We start from the raw sequence: 11,777 nt of genomic DNA, 5'->3' as shown, positions 1-11,777 counted from the left end.
CTGTCTGATGTACTATCTCCCCTCAACCCTATTCTGCTCGAATGTCTCATGATATTACTGTCCTATCTACTATTCCCTCAACCCCATTCTGCTCCAAAGTCTCATCTTATTACTGTCAAATCTACTATTCCCTCAACCTCATTCTGCTCCAATGCCTCATGGTATTACTGTGTTAACTGCTCTCCCCTCAAAACCATTCTGCTCCAATGTCTCACGGTGTTAGTATCTTATATGCAATCCCTCCTCAACCCCGTTCTGCTCCAATGTCTCATGGTATTAATGTCTTAACTATTGTCCCCTCAACACCACTCTGCTCCAATGTCCATGGTATTACTGTCGTATCTACTATGCCTCAACCCAATTCTGCTCCAAAGTCTCATGGTATTACTGTCCTATCTACTATCCCTCCTCGACCTCATTCTGCTCCAATGTCTCATGGTCTTACTGTGTTATCTACTATTCCCTCAACCCCATTCTGCTCCAGTGTCTCATGTTATTACTGTCTTATCTACTATCCCTTCAACACCGTTCTGCTCCAATATCTCATGGTATTACTGTCTTATCTACCTTCCCCCCTCAAACCCATTCTGCTGCAATGTCGCATGTTATTACTGTCTTATCTACTATCCCTTCAACACCGTTCTGCTCCAATATCTCATGGTATTACTGTCGTATCTACCTTCCCCCCTCAAACCCATTCTGCTGCAATGTCTCATGATATTACTGTCCTATCTACTATTCCCTCAACCCCATTCTACTCCAATGTCTCATCTTATTACTGTCGAATCTACTATTCCCTCAACCTCATTCTGCTCCAATGTCTCATGGTATTACTGTGTTAACTGCTCTCTCCTCAAAACCATTCTGCTCCAATGTCTCATGGTTTTACTGTCGTATCTCATGTTCCCTCAGCCCTATTCTGCTCCAATATCTCATGGCATTACTGTCTGATGTACTATCTCCCCTCAACCCTATTCTGCTCGAATGTCTCATGATATTACTGTCCTATCTACTATTCCCTCAACTCCATTCTGCTCCAAAGTCTCATCTTATTACTGTCAAATCTACTATTCCCTCAACCTCATTCTGCTCCAATGCCTCATGGTATTACTGTGTTAACTGCTCTCCCCTCAAAACCATTCTGCTCCAATGTCTCACGGTGTTAGTATCTTATATGCAATCCCTCCTCAACCCCGTTCTGCTCCAATGTCTCATGGTATTAATGTCTTAACTATTGTCCCCTCAACACCACTCTGCTCCAATGTCCATGGTATTACTGTCGTATCTACTATGCCTCAACCCAATTCTGCTCCAAAGTCTCATGGTATTACTGTCCTATCTACTATCCCTCCTCGACCTCATTCTGCTCCAATGTCTCATGGTCTTACTGTGTTATCTACTATTCCCTCAACCCCATTCTGCTCCAGTGTCTCATGTTATTACTGTCTTATCTACTATCCCTTCAACACCGTTCTGCTCCAATATCTCATGGTATTACTGTCTTATCTACCTTCCCCCCTCAAACCCATTCTGCTGCAATGTCGCATGTTATTACTGTCTTATCTACTATCCCTTCAACACCGTTCTGCTCCAATATCTCATGGTATTACTGTCGTATCTACCTTCCCCCCTCAAACCCATTCTGCTGCAATGTCTCATGATATTACTGTCCTATCTACTATTCCCTCAACCCCATTCTACTCCAATGTCTCATCTTATTACTGTCGAATCTACTATTCCCTCAACCTCATTCTGCTCCAATGTCTCATGGTATTACTGTGTTAACTGCTCTCTCCTCAAAACCATTCTGCTCCAATGTCTCATGGTATTACTGTCGTATCTACTATCCCTCCTCAAACCCATTCTGCTGCAATGTCGCATGTTATTACTGTCGATTCTAGTATCCCTCAATTTCATTCTGTTCCAATACCTCATGGTATTACTGTCTTATCTACTATTCCTCAACCCAATTGTGCACCAATGTCTCATGGTATTACTGTCGTATCGACTATCCCCCCTCAAACCCATTCTGCTGCAATGTTGCATGTTATTACTGTCGTATCTAGTATCCCTCAATTTCATTCTGCCTCAATGTCTCATGATATTACCGTCGTATCTACTCTCCCCCTCAACCCCATTCTGCTCCAATGTGTCATGGTATTACTGTCCTATCTACTATACCACCACAACCCCATTCTGCTCCAATGTCTGATGGTCTTAATGTAGTATCTACCATCACCGTAGCCGCATTACTTTCCAATATCTCATGGTATTACTCTCTGATCTACTAACTCCCCTCAACCCTATTCTGCTCCAATGTCTCATGATATTACTGTCCTATCTACTATTCCCTCAACCCCATTCTACTCCAATGTCTCATCTTATTACTGTCGAATCTACTATTCCCTCAACCTCATTCTGCTCCAATGTCTCATGGTATTACTGTGTTAACTGCTCTCTCCTCAAAACCATTCTGCTCCAATGTCTCATGGTATTACTGTCTTAACTATTCTCCCCTCAACACCATTCTGTTCCAATGTCTCATGGTAATACTGTCTTAACTATTCTCCCCTCAACACCACTCTGCTCCAATGTCTCATGGTATTACTGTCGTATCTACTAAACCCCCTCAAACCCATTCTGCTTCAATGTTGCATGTTATTACTGTCGTATCTGGTATCCCTCAATTTCATTCTGCCTCAATGTCTCATGATATTACTGTCGTATCTACTCTCCCCCTCAACCCCATTCTGCTCCAATGTCTCATGGTATTACTGTCCTATCTACTATACCACCACAACCCCATTCTGCTCCAATGTCTGATGGTCTTAATGTTGTATCTACCATCACCGCAGCCGCATTACTTTCCAATATCTCATGGTATTACTCTCTGATCTACTAACTCCCCTCAACCCTATTCTGCTCCAATGTCTCATGATATTACTGTCCTATCTACTATTCCCTCAACCCCATTCTACTCCAATGTCTCATCTTATTACTGTCGAATCTACTATTCCCTCAACCTCATTCTGCTCCAATGTCTCATGGTATTACTGTGTTAACTGCTCTCCCCTCAAAACCATTCTGCTCCAATGTCTCATGGTATTACTGTCTTAACTATTCTCCCCTCAACACCATTCTGCTCCAATGTCTCATGGTATTACTGTCTTAACTATTCTCCCCTCAACACCACTCTGCTCCAATGTCTCATGGTATTACTGTCGTATCTACTAAACCCCCTCAACCCCATTCTGCTCCAATGACTCATGGTATTACTGTCGTATCTACTATTCCCTCGGCCTGTTTCTGCTCCAATGCCTCATGGCATTACTGTCAAATCTGCTATTCCCTCAACCGCATTCTGTTCCAATGACTCATGGTATTACTGTACTATCTCCTATTCCCTCAAACCCATTCTGCACCAATGTCTCATGGTATTACTGTCGTATCTACTATCCCCCCTCAAACCCATTCTGCTGCAATGTCTCATGTTATTACTGTCGTTTCTAGTATCCCTCAATTTCATTCTGCTCCAATGACTCATGGTATTACTGTCGTATCTACTATACCCCCTCAATCCCATTCTCCTCCAATGACTCATGGTATTATGTCTCATCTACTATCCCCTCAGCCCCATTCTGCTCCAGTGTCTCATGCTGTTACTGTCTAATCTACTCTCCCCCTCAACCCCATTATGCTCCAATGTCTCATGGTATTACTGTCATATCTGCTATCCCTCATCCTGATTCTGCTCCAGTGTCTCATGGTATTACTGTCTCATCTACTATCCCCTCATTCCCATTCTGCTCCTATGTCTCATGGTTTTACTGTCATATCTAATGTTCCCTCAGCCCTATTCTGCTCCAATATCTCATGGTTTTACTGTCATATCTAATGTTCCCTCAGCCCTATTCTGCTCCAATATCTCATGGTATTACTGTCTGATCTACTATCTCCCCTCAACCCTAGTATCCTCCAATGTCTCATGATATTACTATCCTATCTACTATTCCCTCAACCCTATCCTGCTCCAATGTCTCATTGTATTACTGTCTAATCTGCTATTCCCTCAACCCCATTCTGTTCCAATGTCTCATGGTATTACTGTGCTATCTCCTATTCCCTCAGACCCATTCTCGTCCAATATCTCATGGCATTACTGTCATGCCTACTATTCCCTCAACCCCATTCTGCTCTAATGTCTCATGGTATTACTATCGTATCTACAATCCCTCATCCTCATTCTGCTCCAATGTCTCATGGTATTACAGTCTTATCTAATTTCCCTCAACTCCATTCTGCTCCAATGTCTCATGATATTACTGTCCTATCTAGTATCCCCTCAACCCCATTATGCTCCAAATTCTCATGGTATTACTGTCATGCCTACTATCCCTCAACCCTATTCTGCTCCGATGTCTCATGATATCACTGTCCTATCTAATATTCCCTCAACCCCATTCTGCTCCAATGTCTCAAGGTATTACTGTCGTACCTACTATTCCCTCAAACCCATTCTGCTCCAATGTCTCATGGTAATACTGTCGTATCTACTATTCCCTCAACCCCATTCTGCTCCAATGTCTGATGGTATTACTGTCTTATCTATTATCTCCTTTCAACCCCATTCTGCTCCAATGTCTCATCATATTACTGTAGAATCTACTATTCCCTCATGCCCATTCTGCTCCAATGTCTCATGTTATTACTGTCAAGTCTAGTATCCCTCAATTTCATTCTGCTCCAATATATCATGGTATTACAGAACTGTCCACAATCCCCCATCAACCCCATTCTCCTCCAATGTCTTATGGTATTACTGTCATTCCTACTCTCCCCTGAGCCCCATTCTGCTCCAATGTCTAATGGTCTTACTGTAGTATCCAGAACCCCCTCAGCCCCATTCTGTTCCAATGTCTCATGGTATTACTGTCTTATCTACTATCCCCTCAGCCTCATTCTGCTCCAATGTCTCAAGGTATTACTGTCACATCTACTATCCACCCTCAACCCCATTCTGCTCCATAGTCTCATGGTATTACTGTCTTACCTGTTACTCCCCTTCAACTCCATTCTGCACCAATGTCTCATGGTATTACTGTCATATCTACTACCACTCAACCCCATTCTGCTCCAATGTCTCATGGTATTACAGTCTTATCTACTTTCCCTCAACCCCATCCTGCTCCAATGTCTCATGGTTTTACTGTCGTATCTACTATTCCCTCAACCCCATTCTGCTCCTATGTCTCATGGTTTTACTGTCGTATCTACTATACCACCACAACCCCATTCTGCACCAAAGTCTCATGGTATTACTGTCTTATCTACTATACCACCACAACCCCATTCTGCTCCAATGTCTGATGGTCTTACTGTAGTATCTACTATCACCTCAGCCCCATTCTGTTCCAAAGTCTCATGGTATTACTGTCTTATCTACTTTCCCTCAACCCCATTCTGCTCCTATGTCTCATGGTTTTACTGTCGTATCTCATGTTCCCTCAGCCCTATTCTGCTCCAATATCTCATGGCATTACTGTCTGATGTACTATCTCCCCTCAACCCTATTCTGCTCGAATGTCTCATGATATTACTGTCCTATCTACTATTCCCTCAACCCCATTCTGCTCCAAAGTCTCATCTTATTACTGTCAAATCTACTATTCCCTCAACCTCATTCTGCTCCAATGCCTCATGGTATTACTGTGTTAACTGCTCTCCCCGCAAAACCATTCTGCTCCAATGTCTCACGGTGTTAGTATCTTATATGCAATCCCTCCTCAACCCCGTTCTGCTCCAATGTCTCATGGTATTAATGTCTTAACTATTGTCCCCTCATCACCACTCTGCTCCAATGTCCATGGTATTACTGTGTTATCTACTATTCCCTCAACCCCATTCTGCTCCAGTGTCTCATGTTATTACTGTCTTATCTACTATCCCTTCAACACCGTTCTGCTCCAATGTCTCATGGTATTACTGTCTTATCTACTATTCCTCAACCCAATTGTGCACCAATGTCTCATGGTATTACTGTCGTATCTACTATCCCCCCTCAAGCCCATTCTGCTGCAATGTCGCATGCTATTACTGTCGTATCTAGTATCCCTGAATTTCATTCTGCTCCAATGTCTCATGGTATTACTGTCGTATCTACTATTCCCTCAGCCCCATTCTGCTCCAATGTCTCACGGTATTACTGTCTTATCTACTATCTCCCCTCAAACCCATTATGCTTCAATGTCTTATGATATTACTGACCCATCTACTCTCCCCTCAACCCCATTCTGCTCCAATCCCTCATAGTATCACTGTCTTATCAACCATCCCTACATCCCCATTCTACTCCAATGTCTCATGATATTACTGTCGTATGTGCTATTCCTCAACCCAATTCTGCTCCAATTTCTCACGGTATTACTATCGTATTTACAATCCCTCATCCTCATTCTGCTCCAATGTCTCATGGTATTACTGTCTTATCTGCTATTCCCTCAGCCCCATTCTGTTCCAAAGTCTCATGGTATTACTGTCTTATCTACTTTCCCTCAACCCCATTCTGCTCCTATGTCTCATGGTTTTACTGTCGTATCTAATGTTCCCTCAGCCCTATTCTGCTCCAATATCTCATGGCATTACTGTCTGATCTACTATCTCCCCTCAACCCTATTCTGCTCGAATGTCTCATGATATTACTGTCCTATCTACTATTCCGTCAACCCCATTCTGCTCCAAAGTCTCATCTTATTACTGTCAAATCTATTATTCCCTCAACCCCATTCTGCTCCAATGTCTCATCTTATTACTGTCATGTCTAGTATCCCTCAATTTCATTCTGCTCCAATATCTCATGGTATTACTGAACTATCTACTATCCCCCATCAATCCCATTCTCCTCCAATGTCTTATGGTATTACTGTCATTCCTACTCTCCCCGAACCCCATTCTGCTCCAATGTCTGATGGTCTTACTGTCTTATCTGCTATCCCCCCTCAACAGCATTCTGTTCCAACTTTCATGGTATTACCGTCCTATCTACTATCCCTCAACCTCATTCTGCTCCAATGCCTCATGGTATTACTGTGTTAACTGCTCTCCCCTCAAAACCATTCTGCTCCAATGTCTCATGGTGTTAGTATCTTATCTGCAATCCCTCCTGAACCCCGTTCTGCTCCGATGTCTCATGGTATTACTGTCCTAACTATTGTCCCCTCAACACCACTCTGCTCCAATGTCTCATGGTATTACTGTCGTATCTACTATGCCTCAACCCAATTCTGCTCCAAAGTCTCATGGTATTACTGTCCTATCTACTATCCCTCCTCAACCTCATTCTGCTCCAATGTCTTATGGTATTACTGTCTTAACTATTGTCCCCTCAACACCACTCTGCTCCAATGTCTCATGGTATTACTGTCGTATTTACTATGCCTCAACCCAATTCTGCTGCAAAGTCTCATGGTATTACTCTCTTATCTACTATACCTCCTCAACCTCATTCTGCTCCAATGTCTCATGGACTTAGTGTGTTATCTACTAATCCCTCAACCCCATTCTGCTCCAGTGTCTCATGTTATTACTGTCTTATCTACTATCCCTTCAACACCGTTCTGCTCCAATATCTCATGGTATTACTGTCTTATCTACTATCACCTCAGCCCCATTCTGCTCCAATATCTCATGATATTACTGTCCTAACTAGTATTCACTCAGACCCATTCTGCTCCAATGTCTCAAGGTATTAATGTCGTACCTACTATTCCCTCAACCCCTTTCTGCTCCAATGTCTCATTGTCCTCCCTACAATCTCCACTCACCCCATTCTGTTCCAATAGCTCACGGTATTACTGTCTTATTCGCTATCCCCTCAACCCCATTCTGCTCCAATGACTCATGGCATTTTTGTCTTATCTACTTTCCCTCAACCCCATTCTGCTCCTATGTCTCATGGTTTTACTGTCATATCTAATGTTCCCTCAGCCCTATTCTGCTCCAATATCTCATGGTATTACTGTCTGATCTGCTATCTCCCCTCAACCCTATTCTGCTCCAATGTCTCATGGTATTACTGTCGTATCTACTATTCCCTCGACCCGTTTCTGCTCCAATGTCTCATGGCATTACTGTCTAATATGCTATTCCCTCAAACCCATTCTGTTCCAATGACTCATGGTATTATGTCTCATCTACTATCCCCTCAGCCCCATTCTGCTCCAGTGTCTCATGCTGTTACTGTCTAATCTACTATCCCCTCATTCCCATTCTGCTCCAGTGTTTCTTGGTATTACTGTCGTTCTACAATCCTCTCTCAACTGCATGCTGCTCCAATGCCTCATGGTATTACTGTCTTACCTACTATGCCCTCCGCTCCATTCTGCTCCGATGTCTCAAGGTATTACTGTCTTAACTATTGTCCCCTCTGCACCACTCTGCTCCACTGTCTCTTGGTATTACTTTCCTATCTACTATCCCCCCCTCAGCCGCATTCTGTTCCAATGTCTCATGGTATTACAGTCTTATCTACGTTCCCTCAACCCCATCCTGCTCCAAAGTCTCATGGTATTACTGTCCTATCTACTATCCCTCCTCGACCTCATTCTGCTCCAATGTCTCATGGTCTTACTGTGTTATCTACTATTCCCTCAACCCCATTCTGCTCCAGTGTCTCATGTTATTACTGTCTTATCTACTATCCCTTCAACACCGTTCTGCTCCAATGTCTCATGGTATTACTGTCTTATCTACTATTCCTCAACCCAATTGTGCACCAATGTCTCATGGTATTACTGTCGTATCTACTAACCCCCCTCAAGCCCATTCTGCTGCAATGTCGCATGCTAGTACTGTCGTATCTAGTATCCCTCAATTTCATTCTGCTCCAATGTCTCATGGTATTACTGTCTTATCTACTATTCCGCAACCCAATTGTGCACCAATGTCTCATGGTATTACTGTCGTATCTACTATCCCCCCTCAAACCCATTCTGCTGTAATGTCGCATGTTATTACTGTCGTATCTAGTATCCCTCAATTTCATTCTGCTCCAATGTCTCATGGTATTACTGTCTTATCTACTATTCCGCAAACCATTCTGCACCAATATCTCATGGCATTACTGTCTAATCTGCTATTCCCTCAACCCCATTCTGTTCCAATGTCTCATGGTATGACTGTGCAATCTCCTATTCCCTCAGACCCATTCTGCTCCAATGTCTCATGGTATTAATGTCTTATCTACTATCCCCTCAGCCTCATTCTGCTCCACAGTCTCATGGAATTACTGTCTTATCTGTTACTCCCCTTCAACCCCATTCTGCACCAAAGTCTCATGGTATTACTGTCATATCTACTACCCATCAACCCCATTCTGCTCCAATGTCTTATGCTATTACTTTCATTTCTACTCTCCCTTGAGCCCCATTCTGCTCCATTGTCTGATGGTCTTACTGTAGTACCTACTATCCTCTCATCCCCAATCTGCTCCACCTTCTCTTGGTATTGCTGTCGTATCTACTATCCCCTCTCAACCCCATTCTGCTCCAATGCCTCATGGTTTTACTGTCTTATCTACCATCCCCACATCCCCATTCTGCTGCAATGGCTCATGGTATTACTGTCGTATCTACAATCCCTCATCCTCATTCTGCTCCGATGTCTCATGGTATTACTGTGATATATGCTCTCCCCTCAACCCCATTCTGCTCCAGTGTCTCATGGTATTACTTTCGTATCTACTCTCCCCTCAAACCTATTCTACTCCAAAGTCTCATGGTATTACTGTCGTATCTACTATTCCCTCAGCCCCATTCTGCTCCAATGTCTCATGGTATTACTGTCTTATCTACTATCTCCCCTCAAATCCATTCTGCTTCAATGTCTTATGATATTACTGACCCATCTACTCTCCCCTCAACCCCATTCTGCTCCAATCCCTCATAGTATCACTGTCTTATCAACCATCCCTACATCCCCATTCTACTCCAATGTCTCATGATATTACTGTCGTATGTGCTATTCCTCAACCCAATTCTGCTCCAATTTCTCACGGTATTACTATCGTATTTACAATCCCTCATCCTCATTCTGCTCCAATGTCTCATGGTATTACTGTCTTATCTGCTATTCCCTCAGACCCATTCTGTTCCAAAGTCTCATGGTATTACTGTCTTATCTACTTTCCCTCAACCCCATTCTGCTCCTATGTCTCATGGTTTTACTGTCGTATCTAATGTTCCCTCAGCCCTATTCTGCTCCAATATCTCATGGCATTACTGTCTGATCTACTATCTCCCCTCAACCCTATTCTGCTCGAATGTCTCATGATATTACTGTCCTATCTTCTATTCCCTCAACCCCATTCTGCTCCAAAGTCTCATCTTATTACTGTCAAATCTACTATTCCCTCAACCCCATTCTGCTCCAATGTCTCATCTTATTACTGTCATGTCTAGTATCCCTCAATTTCATTCTGCTCCAATATCTCATGGTATTACTGAACTATCTACTATCCCCCATCAATCCCATTCTCCTCCAATGTCTTAAGGTATTACTGTCATTCCTACTCTCCCCGAACCCCATTCTGCTCCAATGTCTGATGGTCTTACTGTCTTATCTGCTATCCCCCCTCAACAGCATTCTGTTCCAACTTTCATGGTATTACCGTCCTATCTACTATCCCTCAACCTCATTCTGCTCCAATGCCTCATGGTATTACTGTGTTAACTGCTCTCCCCTCAAAACCATTCTGCTCCAATGTCTCATGGTGTTAGTATCTTATCTACTATCCCTCCTGAACCCCGTTCTGCTCCAATGTCTCATGGTATTACTGTCTTAACTATTGTCCCCTCAACACCACTCTGCTCCAATGTCTCATGGTATTACTGTCGTATATACTATGCCTCAACCCAATTCTGCTCCAAAGTCTCATGGTATTACTGTCCTATCTACTATCCCTCCTCAACCTCATTCTGCTCCAATGTCTTATGGTATTACTGTCTTAACTATTGTCCCCTCAACACCACTCTGCTCCAATGTCTCATGGTATTACTGTCGTATTTACTATGCCTCAACCCAATTCTGCTGCAAAGTCTCATGGTATTACTCTCTTATCTACTATACTTCCTCAACCTCATTCTGCTCCAATGTCTCATGGACTTAGTGTGTTATCTACTAATGCCTCAACCCCATTCTGCTCCAGTGTCTCATGTTATTACTGTCTTATCTACTACCCCTTCAACACCGTTCTGCTCCAATATCTCATGGTATTACTGTCTTATCTACTATCACCTCACCCCCATTCTGCTCCAATATCTCATGATATTACTGTCCTATCTAGTATCTCCCCTCAACCCTATTCTGCTCCAATGTCTCATGGTATTACTGTCGTATCTACTATTCCCTCGACCCGTTTCTGCTCCAATGTCTCATGGCATTACTGTCTAATATGCTATTCCCTCAACCCCATTCTGTTCCAATGACTCATGGTATTATGTCTCATCTACTATCCCCTCAGCCCCATTCTGCTCCAGTGTCTCATGCTGTTACTGTCTAATCTACTCTCCCCCCAACCCCATTCTGCTCCAATGTCTCATGATATTACTGTTATATCTGCTATCCCTCATCCTGATTCTGCTCCAGTGTCTCATGGTATTACTGTCTCATCTACTATCCCCTCATTCCTATTCTGCTCCAGTGTTTCTTGGTATTACTGTCGTATCTACAATCCTCTCTCAACTGCATGCTGCTCCAATGCCTCATGGTATTACTGTCTTACC

The sequence above is a fragment of the Mobula hypostoma genome, chromosome 31 (assembly GCF_963921235.1).
Source record: "Mobula hypostoma chromosome 31, sMobHyp1.1, whole genome shotgun sequence".
NCBI classification, from domain to species: domain Eukaryota; kingdom Metazoa; phylum Chordata; class Chondrichthyes; order Myliobatiformes; family Myliobatidae; genus Mobula; species Mobula hypostoma.
Note: the sequence above shows the minus strand (reverse complement) of the source record.